Raw genomic sequence first — 13,342 nt, forward strand, 5'->3', positions numbered from 1 at the left:
ATCACAGCGGGGATTCAGCGTAATGATAAACACACACATCAAGAGCGCCGATATGAGCATCAGAAGCTCTTCTCGGTTTCAGCCTGCAGCACCGCAGGGTAGCTTTACTCCAGCACACGTGAGAGACGCTTTACTCAGTGTATTCAATGAGCTGGATGGAGTTAACCTTACTTACTGTCTGCATTTACAGTAGTCAACATTTGAAGTGGATCAAAAAAGTTCATTAAAGTTGTCCTGACAAGAACGCATTTTGGTTTTAGGACAACTTTGATGAAAGGTTTTGATCCACTTAAAATGTTGACTACTGTATATATAGAGTATGTTTGGTCTGTACTTCAATCTTATTTCGATCAACTTATAACACTGTGTAAGCAAAAGTACATGTGCATGATGCGAGTAAATCCACATCGATCTGCTGGTTGAAGGTCTGTTTGTGGGCAAAAGCAGCAGCTGTAATTCAGGGTGATGTGTTGTGTTATCGGTACTGAACCCTAACACAGTAAGTGCCCTCGTTCTTATCCTGTTTGTCATTGATAAAGATGAGAATCTCTTCCATGCCAGGGTTCTGACTCGGAGCAAAGCGCAGGCCAATGGTGTCGAGCTCCCCTCCCCCAATCTAAAAAAAACACACACACAAATTAATAGGTTTGTGTTTGTACATATGCACACACTGAAAGTACAGGAATGTCAAAATAAAAAATCAGGTCAAACATAGTATTTGTTTATGACTGGTTCTGAATGAAAACGTTTTTTCTATTTCCAAATGTTGGAAAAACTAGAGAAAGTTTAGGAATTAAAAAAAAAAAAAACTTTTCAGCCATAACCAGTTAAAAAAAGACTAAATTCTATACAGTGTTATTTCTTCTTTTTTTTTATTATATAATAAATAAATAAAAAGAAAACAGATAGAATAGAAAAAGAATAGAGCAAGCTAGTGTTAGAGGCCCTTTTTTGCTTTTTGTTAATTGTATAATAAATAAAAAGAAAACAAGTATATAGAATAGAAAAAAAATAGAGAAGCTAGTGTTAGTTTTTTTAAAGAAAACAAGCACTTAAATGAATAGAGTGCAAGTCTAAAATGGGTATATACATATATAATATATATACATTAATACGAATATACACACACATAATATATATTATATATATATATATATAAATTTTTTGTTTTATTAAACAAGTTTTAATTTTCTGTGTGCTTTTGTCATTTTTATTATTTTTTAAATACTATTTAGCTTTATTTTTATGTTTTAGTAATTCTCATACTTAAGGTTAGTAGCCAGTGCAGCATTTCTAATTTTCATTTATGTTTTTCCTCTAATATATTTAAATTTTTTCATCCAATACGTATACTTTATTTTACAGCTTTATTTCAATGACCAAAAATGATTTGTAATCAGTTTATTAAGTTTTAATTAAAATTGACAAAGCTGGTTCTATAATGTCTGCATTCTTTAGTCAGGCCAGAATGCCTTAATAAAATGCAGTACGATCAATACTCATTTTATTTTCTGTTTACTAAATCATTGTTTGTAAAAGAATCAGATTTTTTTTTACAGGAAATGGTCACCTAAATTTCAAACTTCTGTCATGATTCTAAACCTGTATCACTTTCTTTCTTTCATAGAACACTAAAAGACAACTGTACTACCCCCCCCATGCAGTTAGTTTCAAAAAGTATGCAAAAGCACCATATAAATCGAAAAGTGGTCCATATACGACTATACTCCAAATCTCCTGTTGTCATACGATTAAATTCCTATTCCTGAGCTCTGTTGTAACAGAAATTGCACTCCAGTGTTTAGAGGAAGATGAAAGAAATTGCTCTCTCTTTGTCTTTATACATTATCTCTAATGGCTGACTAAGACATATGGAACACAGTTGAGGATTTAGTTCATAATCTCCTCAAAAGCACACACGTATCGATTCTTCCGTTGTCTTTTGGCTCTGCGCCTATTTTACGATGACACAGTTGTTATTTCTCAAAGAGGGAAAAAAGCAACATCTCTGGCTGCATTTCTCAAAAATATAGACACCATAAATCCAGTGCGAGAAAAGATAATTGAAGCCGTGTTGACTAGCAAGAAAATGGAACAGGCCATTTCCTTTCTTTATGAGCTTCACTGCTTTTATTTGACGCTGAGGTATCATTAATCCGTTGTGTTCAATACTGTCACTTGCATATTTTACATTGTTTCGCTATTTATTGCCCAGATATGGGATGTGAAACTCACTAAACCATACAGCGATTGATGAGGGCACTGAATGATGAAATTAACATTTTACCCCGTTCTGTTTTACACCATTTCTGTGCAAAATGATGATCAGGAAAAATGACTTTGTGACCCCTAAAGCCACAGTAATATATCCGAGACACTCTGTCCCTGTGGCTAACTAATGTTCTCTGTCTCCATCTGGAGTAATAGCCAACGGTCGTGTATCGATCACCTAATCAATTAACAGCTTTTAATTGAAGTCTAACGTAGAGCTATAAGACCTACACGCATCATTCTGAGACCCCAAGGTGAAAGCTATTGACGTTCCCAGCCCAACTGTGAGAATCTCTCTCTTTTTGTCCCATTTTTTTGGACCGCAGCTTTATGGTTTCCTCAGGGGACCGGCATTGCGAGAGGAGCCAGGGCACAAATTGAGTTCTCCAATATACTGAGAACTTCACATACTGTGAGACGTGTCTAAGAATGACAGTTTAGATGGACACAAATTGATTCCTAGATAGAGGCATGTCAAGATCCTTGTCCTCTGGGCTCTAGACACCTTTCCGTTGAATGGGGCTTTCAAAATATGGTTCTTCTTCAGTGTTAAACAGCAAGGCCTCCTGACAGAGTCTGAGATCTGTTGATAGAGCAAGAATTAGCTTTGGGTCCTCTCACCTGAAATTGCTCCTCTTTAAACTGAAGCAGGTCTGGGCGATCTGTGCGCAGATTGAATACTCTGGAGGACGAGTAGGGGTTTGTGAAACTGATTTTCTTATTGCTGCCCTTCCCTCCATCTACAGGGACGCTGATTTCAAACGCCTGGGGAGATTAAAGCACAAGCCGAGAGACGTATTGTAAAATAACTGAAGTAAAAATGTCAGGTTTAAATCACTGGCACTGACTTCATGCACCACATCCTCTGTCACAGAGCTGAAATTTAAAGATCCATTCAATTCTTGCCATTGCTCTGCTAAAAATCTACATAAGCTGAGAAAAACGATCACTGTGGACTATGCATCACATCACACTTATGGGAAAAAAGTGTCAGTTTTGTTGCTGTCTAATCGTTACTAGAAGTAAACCCTTTTTATTGGACACTCTATATTGGCACCCACTGGATAGTTGATAGAAGAGAGCACTTTGCAAGAGGAAGATAAATCACAATCAAGTAGTTATGTACAGTACTCACAGACATCTAATAAAAAATAAATAAATGGCGATTATAATTATACTTTTTTTGTTCAACTGACAAAAAATTAAAAGAATACTAGTCTCTATCCATCCATCCATCTAAAGATATTTATCTTAACATTTTGGTTGATGTAACAATATATCACGCCACATATTTACATTTAATTTATGCATTTGGTTGACATTTTTATCCAAAGTAACTTTCACTGCATTCAAGATACCATATACATTTTATCATTTCATGTTTTCCCATGACCTTGGCATTGCTAGTGCTATGCTCTGTTGTATGAACTACAGAAATATATATACACATTTACATTTTAAAACTTAAAAACGAATATTAATTTGGCGTAATAAACAATAATTTCTCAATAATATTAATTATCGTTTACATACTGTATATAGTACCATTCAAAAGTTTGGAGTTATTACAATTTTGTATTCATTTTTAAATGTTTTTAAAAGAAGCCCCCCCCCCCCACACACCTATTCACAAAAGAAAACAGTAAGAGTAATATTGTGAAATATTAATTTAAAACAACTATTTTCTATCTTTATATATTTTAATATGTAATTTATTCCTGTAAAGGCAAAGCTGATTTTTCATCAGCCACTACTCCAGTCTTAAGTGTCACATTCTCCTTCAGAAATCATTCTAATATGCTGGTTTGATGCTTAAGAAACATTTCTTATTCATTTTTAAAACAATTGTGCTGCTTAATATGTTTGTGGAAACGTCATACCCACTGCTATTTTATAGGATTCTTCGATAAATAGAAAGTTAAAAGGAGCAATATTTATTTGAGGAGCAATATTTTTTTAAACTTGTTTAAATCAATTTAATGTCCTTTCTGAATAAAATCATTCAATAAAATAAAAAAATCTTACTGACCCTAAACTCTTGAACAGTAGTCAAGTCAAGTCACCATTATTTATATAGCGCTTTTTGCAATGCAGATAGTGTCAAAGCAGCATTACAGTATTAAACAGGGAAATAGTGTGTCTAAATAGTGTGCCGTTCTCCTCTAGCCAGATGAAGCCAGCAGTTTAATTCTAGGTTGCAGCAAAGTCAGATTGTGCAGAGGACTCATCTGGTTCCCGTGGTCTTGTCCCGATGGCCGTCTAGGTGATGAGGTCTTGTAAATAGGTAGCGTAAATAGGTATCGAAAGGTTTATGTGTTATAGTGACAAATCAGTTTCTCTATGAGAAAATGAATGTGGTTTGAACCCTACTGTTGCACTCTACAGTTTGCTTACTCACCTTGGAGATTACAGGCTGTCGACATGTGATACACAGCAGCCAGGAGGCAACCAGCTGCCGAGTGTCCACGTCGACTACATCGAGGTAAAAGAAACAGCTTCCAGGGCACAGAGCCCTCAGACCCACGCAGACATCCTGAACTCCCTGAGCAGGAAGAGCATAAACTTCACCTGGATCCATCTGGAACACACAAATCTCATGATCACAGAGCTTCTGGCATCAAGCGCAGAAAACAGAAAACCCACACAGAAAAAAGTAACTTCAGGGAAACACGAGGCGGCAACTGAACCTCATAATGTATAGCTACTTTGCCTCATCATCTTTCTTGGCACCTGCTGTACAACATTAGCACACGGCCAATTAAACCAACAGTAAAGTCTCTACCAGCACACAGCGCACTGTTGACATGGGAGCTGCTGTATTTGCTCTGCTTGCATATTTCGGATAACAGGAAATACCCATTTTGAGATTTATGCTGCTTGTATAATCCACATGTTCCAGTATTTTTTCAATTTCTGTATGAATTTGCATTAGGTGTGCTGAACCCTGGAAGTTAATGATACTGCTGCAGCCAAAAGAGTTTTATTGTTTTCATCCCCTCAATGTACTTGCCTCGCTCACATAACTTTAACTGCATCTGACTCCACTGTTCTTTACTAATTTTTTTGGAATGCAAAACTACATATTTTCATACTCGACTATATGCCTTGCAGTCCCTTGGTTTGGCAACTGACAGATAATCAGCAAATATATAGGCTAAGGAGGCTGAACAAATAGGCATGCTAAAAACCTTCTCAGAGTAATTGCATCTCTAAATCCATCTCCTGTAAAATCACTGATGGATGGGGAAAATAATACATTCATTTCTGCTATTAATATAGACTGTTTAACATATAAAAAAGCATATATGTACGTATATGTATATGTATATGAGTTCCCTTTTGTTGTGTTTATTTAAATAAAAAAATATATAATTTTCATTATGTTCTGCAATTGTTAAGAAATGATAAACAAAAACAGCACTATGATGACTTGTAGTTTAGGATTATTAAAAGCTAAAACATGTCTTTAAAATTGAATGTTGCATGTTTATGATTATTATTTAATATAATTTATCAAATATAATATTCAGATACTGGATAGGTTAAAATTAAAGAATTATTTAAAATTTGAAATTACGTAAGCTTTACTAATATACATACATTTGGGGATTTAATGTGCAAATATATTTATGGTTTTAATTTTTAATTATATATATATTTTATTTATTTATTAGTTAACAATTAGTTATGTCTACAGTGGTACTTTACATAAACAACTATTTGAAATGTTAGGTGTGATTAATTGCAATTCAATCACAAAAAAATATGCAATTAACTAGTGAAACTTTTAAATCATATTCAAAGCCCTCAAATAAAACACAATTAGAAATAAAATATACATAACCTAGTCTTCTTACTTACCGTCTCATTATTTTTCATCATTCTCCCGTTACAGGAAAAAAGGCCATATAATCCCCCATCAGAGCTCACTTCCCCCGATCAATGTGTTTTCCTTTGACCCCGCAATTCGTACCTGCAGCTCGAGGGGATACGACATGTAGCACTTGACCCTGCGAATGGCTTGTGTGCCGTGCAGAACCAGCGAATGCCAGCTCAGAGTGCCACACACACAGCTCAGGTCCATCCTTTGCAGGTAATGCACGTATACCTGCCAGATCTGCGCATGGGGAGGCCAGCCAAGGGTCACTGCCATAGAGAGATTGACACAGAGCCGCAGACACACAAAAGACACTTTATCACTTTTCTCCTCATATACACTGACACAATAGCAGAATGGGCCTGACAGGCCCCACTTCCCCTGAGAGAGAGACATGCATATCACGAATCTTCACAAGAGAGATGTTCAGAAAGACCCAAATGTCAGCGTTTTTAAATTCATCCATTCACCCTTTCTTTAAGAGCATCTCACATGCCAGCGGGCAGTCGTGCTTTGCCGATGTTGATGTCACTCTGCCTGCCGGGCTTTCTACAGTTGGACTGTATTAAAAATGAAGGACTTTGTGCGTGAGCTCTTCACCCTGCCTCAGGGGCTCAAGCTCAAGGGACAAAATTTGAAGAACGTTTGTATCGTCCTTGGTTGCTGAGTTGTCCTTACCAGCAGCTGTTGTAGGGGATAAAAAAAAACCTACAGCTGATTGATCTCCTGGTTATTATAATTGCTCAAAAACTCAGTTTTGATGGGTTACTGTGTGTCTGATGAGCTTTTCTGTTGTACAATCATTTTAAACCATTAAGTCTATTATGAGCTCGCTAATTAGAGTGGATACCAATGCATTTGTTCCCCTGACAAACTACATTTTCATTTCTGTAAAACAAAATTTTAACGCTGAAGTTTTTGATGTTAAAAAGCTTTAAATCAATGTTAAAGTTAATTTCGCAAAAAAAAAGAAGTTATATAAAAATGTCAAAGTATTTATAAAATCAGTAATGAATAATTGATTTATTTAGTGATTTAATACAAAAAATGGAATATTTCATGAAAAATATGAAATAATGGCCTGTTACGACAAAATAACCAGACAAACAGAGCAGACAATGGCATGAGTTTGGGGCTTGACTATCTGTTTGATGACCAGTAGCAAATGGGTGGAATGTTCAGGAAATATTAGAACATATTATATTATTGTAATAATTATTATAATAGATTACATATATTAAAACATGGTTTCCCAAACTTGGGTCTATGAAACCCCTAAAGGTTTGTGAGGAACTGAATGGGTTGAAAAAAAAAAAGCTATTTTATAAAAATATAAAATTAAAACACTTACTTAAATATATAAAATATGAAAAATACCTGCATGAACAAACAAAAAGAGAACTCATGATCATGCATATGTGTTTTAATCAATTATGAAAATGGGGGTACGTCAAGTGCAATATTATAGGTCGAATGGGTTTAGTTGAACGAACAAAGTTTGAGAATCTGTGAATTTAAATATGATATAATTACATAATATTATAATATATGGCATTCAGGATAATAGTAGAGTATAAGCATAAAGCATGTGATCTGTCTGCCTTTAATTAATATGTGTTACTTTTTACGTTTGCTGTCACCCTCACTGGGTCCAGTTCCAGAGAGAGATGTGTGATGCGCAGGTTCTAAAATTGTGTTTTTATTCATGTTCACTGATTATGAACTTAGAGATGTCGCAGATTTTGATGAATAAATGAATATTATGTTCTGATTCAATCAGACAGTAAATGAGACATCCTGATTAAGCAAATGTCATTAATCACACACGAAGGGATTAATCAGGGACCGGGCTTTCACACACGCACACAGCCAAACACAGAGGTTCGCACGCACACACCTCACCATGCATCTGGAGGAGTGAAAATTAACAGGTTCTCACTTTCCAAAAAAAAGAAAAGTGAACTTTTCTGCATGTACTCATAAGCGAGAAGGTGAAAAAGGAGGTGTACATACGTGAAAATGGTGATGAAGAATTTCCTAATCTGTGGACTTGGGCTACCAGGTACTTTCAGGTAAACATCCTGTGGTTCTTCTGGAGCCTAAAGTTTCAAAATCCAAGGAAATGAATGATAAAATAATAACGTTTCATCAGTAATTAAAATACAAATAAATATTTTATTTAAAATATTGTATGAAAAAAAAAATCTTTCATGAAAATATAAAAAAAATTAATTTTATGAAAAATAAACAAAATATGAAACATAAAAATAATAGAAATTTATTTTAAAAATTAAAATGAATGCTAAAACTTTGTTTAATTAGTAATGAATACATGATTAATTTTACTGGTACTAATGGACTACTGGACAAAAAATGTTTAGTCTTTTATGAAAAATATAAAATAATATCATTTTATGAACAAAATAAATCTAAAATAACAAGCCTTAATGAGAAATCTAAAAATAAACATTTTATGAAAACTTAATGTAGAAATTCTTGAATAAAACTCAAAAAAATGGAAAATTATGAGAAAAACAATGAAAATAAGACATTATTCATAAAATAAAAAATATTAAAAAGTTTCATTTTATTGGTTTCTAATGAAAACTGTTAAAAAAATGTAATATTATAGTGTATGTAATGACAGCCTTTTATGAAACATAAATATAAAATAATCTGTCATTACAAATCATCAATCATATATCAATAATACTTTATTAAACATAAAAATTAAAATAATAATTGTGTTAAATTTATATAAAAAGTCAACAGTTGTCAAACAAATAAGTGTGCAGGCCATGACGTCACAATGAGTCAGCACAAAGTCTCAAAGACACTAATTAATAACTCATCAACATTCTGATTGGCTGGCTGCTATTAAGCATGGCTCCTGATTGGCTCACCAGGTTGGTGGTGTGGCAGATGACATTGGGGTCGCTGCAGCGCACGTGGAGGGTGGCAGAACCATCTGTGAGCAAGTACAAAAGGAGACAGAGCACAAATGGGGTCTTTAGTTCAGAACTAATAGCAGACACTGAAGCATGTTTGTGTGAGTGGGTTTATGTATGTGCGTCCGCAGCAGCTGAGATGTTTGTAATGAGCAGCACCTGCTGTGTCGTCCCAGGCTGCAGGCAGGCGAATGGCCTTCTTTAGGAAGGTGAGTTCAGGCTGGTAGAAACCAGGTCTGGTCCACCACATGTGGCGTGGGTTCAACATCCACCTGGCAGATCGCCAGAGGCTTTCTGTCTTCCCCGCGGAACAGCACCTGGAAGACAAGCAGATCGCTTGCAACCTACACAAATTTTGAAAGGCCTTCCTACTAAATGCTAACAGGAGAACTAAATCAATTGAGAAAATAAAAGGAATGTTCCGGGTTCACAACAAGATAAACTGACAGATATCGACCGCATCAGCAACATGCTGTCGATTACCACAGACAGTAATTTTGATTTGTCCCACTGTTTGTAAAAACAGAATTGTGTGTAGATCAGTAATATTTTAGCATCAATGAGATAATATTACAGTTTTTATTGATATTTTGAATTAAATTTCATTTTTATATGTTCTGCTTTCATGTTAATTTTAGTTAAAGCTAGTTTATTCGTTTTTGTTGTTTTAAAACATACCTATATAGTTTTATTATTTGTATTTTTCAGTTTTAGTTTTAGTTATTTTAGTATTTCAAGTTAAACTAAATTAAAATGAGAAATGTTGCCTTACTAGCGGAAATAAAATAAGTTTAAGTTTTTTAGATTTTATGTTCAATTAACATTTATTTTATTTCAAGTAACAATAATGTTTTTAGTTTTAGTTAACCATAACCCTGCTGTAGAGTAATGCACTTACAATGGATGTCTATGGGGCTAGATATCCTGAAAGTTTTAAAAGCAGAAATGTTCATCTTATATTTTTTATACACTTATGTAAATTATTCTGCACAATGAGAGTTTTTTGTCTTGTTGGATATACTTTCAAACAATGCTTGTCTAGGTGGAATGCCTTACCCCATTGACTTCCATTGTAAGTGCATTACTGTAAACATATTTTTGCTTTTTTTAAAAGAGATGAACAAAATTGAACTTGCAACTTGCAACAACATTTCTTTGTAGTTCAGCACCAAACCAGTAAAGCCCACCCTTGAACCAGTATAATGGTCGAAGCTGCTCTTTTCAGCAGAGGTGGTCAAGGTCTACCTCTAAATGACAAGCCTATCTGAAATCATTCCAGAGTGAATGAACAGCACTGACAGTATGTAGTGAGATATGAAGTACCGTGAGTCATCTGCAGTCTGAGTGCATAACCTCTCTCGCGTGAGATCCTGTGGAGCTGGCTGTCGGATTCACAGCCCAAGACAACCCATTGACACTCCTCTGGAGGTGATGTCAGTTTGTGCACAGCAATGCTTGACCCCAACTGACCTAAATATGATATGGGAGTCCTGTGTGTGTGTGTGTGTGTGTGTGTGTGTGTCAGCAGTACTGCAAGGCATCAGTCTCTCTTGGCTACATATGGCAGGAACAGCCCAAAGGCACAATGAACCACAATGCCATAGAAGAGCACATCAACCCACATACAGTACACAGCTTAAAGGGTTAGTTCACCCAAAAATGAAAATTAGCTTGTGTTTTACTTACCCTCGAAGCATCCTAGGTGTATATGACTTTCTTCTTTCAGACGAATCCAGTTGGAGTTATATTAAAAATTGTCCTGGCTATTCCAAGCTTTATCACATTGCAGTCAGCGGGTGTTGCAGTTGAACAGTCCACAAGTCGTCAAATAAAGCTTGCGCATTCATAATAAAACGTGCCGCAGACGGCTCCGGGGGATGAATAAAGGCCCCCTGTAGCGAATCCATGTGTTTTTTAAAGAAAAATATCCATATTTCAAACGTAATAAACACTTTTCTCTCACTTCCGCTGACTGAGTTCCGGCGGATGATGCAGTACATATGTGCTGCGCGCGTGCCTCTGAGATATGCTAGTCTCGCGAGTTTGTTTATAGGAGCAAATGAAGTAAAGTTTCCTTACTTTAGCAAAGGAAAACCAGTCTCCTCTTGGTTTATATCGAAATCCTCCGACATTTTTCTTTGCAAATCCTCGGTTTGTACTTCTAATTCGTGACCGGCGTTTTGTTTTGTTCTCTCTCCGCATTCGTCACTAATCACGCAACGCATACGTGCTGCGTCATCTGCCGGATCCGCCGTTTTATTATGAATGCGGAAGCTTTATTTGACGACTTGTGGACTGTTCAACTGCAACACCTGCTGACTGCAATGATAGAGCTTGGAATAGCCAGGACAATTTTTAATATAACTCCGACTGGATTCGTCTGAAAGAAGAAAGTCATATACACCTAGGATGCCTCGGGGGTGAGTAAAACACAAGCTAATTTTCATTTTTGGGTGAACTAACCCTTTAACCATCCGAGTAAGATAGGATGGTCTAAGTTACACAACCATTCACTGTGTAAAATATGCATACAATGAAAAGTAAAGGTTATAAATAAGATTAAAATTGTTTTTTTCATATTTTATGAATACAATATAATATATTATATTATATAATAATGTATACACTGTATACTTTCATTTTTTTCCACAAAAAATAGAATAAACTGTTTATTACCTTGTTATTGCATTTACCAAAATATTTAATAACAAATATTAAATATTTAATACAATATTTAATTTAAGGGACTGCAAAAGTGTAGACATTTGAGAATGCTGGGCGATTTCTGTGTAAATTTGCAGAATCTGCGTGGACCTGATTATGAAACATAACTTAGAGGCAACAGGACAGTTGATCAATGTTGCTCATTAACAGACTTCATTCATTTGAAAGGCTGAAATTAATCAATTTGAATATTAATGGCAGGCTGAAATTAAATGTATTTGGTTCTTCAGGTCAAATCTCAAATACACAATTAAAAGGTCAAAACAATAGATGGGATCCGTCAGTGCAAGGGCTGTGATCAAGAGCTCTTTCTCTCATTTAATACATATTTGACTAAACAATACATACAGCAATACAAAAGAATGTAACCTTTGTTTGGTTCTTGTAAGTGTGCATCAGTTACATTCAGTTTTACTGTTGAGGACCAAGTCATGTTTTCAGTCTGGATTGTTCAGACCACTTCTCTGACTGCACAACTACTAATCAGGCTGTATAGAAAGAGTCTGAGTTCCTGTGTGTGCTCAGCAGTACAGTGAGTGCTAAGCTCTTACCTTGATGGATTTGGCATGAATTGTATTGGACAGATGTTTCTGAGCCATCTGTGGACTTCTTGAAGTCTTTAAGCTTTTTGTATCCTGCAGTATGACAGAAGAGTTTAGACAAAGACATTTTTAGTCTTTGGCGACTTCAACATTCATCTGGACAAGCCTTATGCTACAGTCTTCCATTCACTCCTTGCTTCATTTGATCTCAAACGACTTACCACTACAAAAAAAATCAAAATATTGAGAAAATCGCCTTTAAATTTGTCCAAATGAGGTTCTTAAAACAAAAATTCAGTTTCAATATATTTACAAAATGTCTTCATGGAACATGATCTTTACTTAATATCCTAATGATTTTTGGCATAAAGTAAAAATCTATCATTTTGACCCATACAATGTATTTTAGGCTATTGCTACAAACATACCCCAGCGACTTAAAGGGGTCATTGGATGCTCATTTTGCACAAGTTGATATGATTCTTTAGGGTCTTAATTAAAAGTCTATAACATACTTTGGTTAAAATTTCTCAATGTTAGTGTAAAAAACACCTTTTTAAACCTGTCAAAATCAGCTCTGTTTTTATCAATCCATTGTAGTCCATGTTGCTTTAAATGTTAATGAGCTCTGCTGGCCCCGCCGCCCCTCTCCTCTGAGCTGCTCTCAGAGAGACTGTTTCCTTTTGCCGCATTCATTGTGAAACTTGCTAATTAGCGCATTATTAGGAAAGATGATTTGCAAAGATTCATAAAACACCCTTATACTCACTTCTTCTGTAGATGAGGCTGGATCACGAATGATTCGAGCGAACATACAGTATCTCGACTGGTTTTGTGGTCCAGGGTCACATATAGTTTTCCAGTATCAGCAGTTCAGTGGACAGTTCAGTTGATATTTACTTGAGTCTACATAGTGGGCCTGTCTAGACTTTTTACATCAATGTGGTGAAAATATAAATAGATAAATACACGCCCACCCG

The 13,342-nt window shown here is 35.4% G+C and overlaps 1 pseudogene; it reads right to left on the reverse strand.

The window, feature by feature from the left end:
- Positions 1–248: 248 nt before the first annotated feature.
- Positions 249–13,342, reverse strand: part of LOC107667987 (nephrocystin-4-like) — a 173,342-nt pseudogene continuing 160,248 nt past the window's right edge.

This window comes from Sinocyclocheilus anshuiensis, unplaced genomic scaffold (assembly GCF_001515605.1).
Source record: "Sinocyclocheilus anshuiensis isolate Anshui unplaced genomic scaffold, SAMN03320099.WGS_v1.1 scaffold1024, whole genome shotgun sequence".
NCBI classification, from domain to species: domain Eukaryota; kingdom Metazoa; phylum Chordata; class Actinopteri; order Cypriniformes; family Cyprinidae; genus Sinocyclocheilus; species Sinocyclocheilus anshuiensis.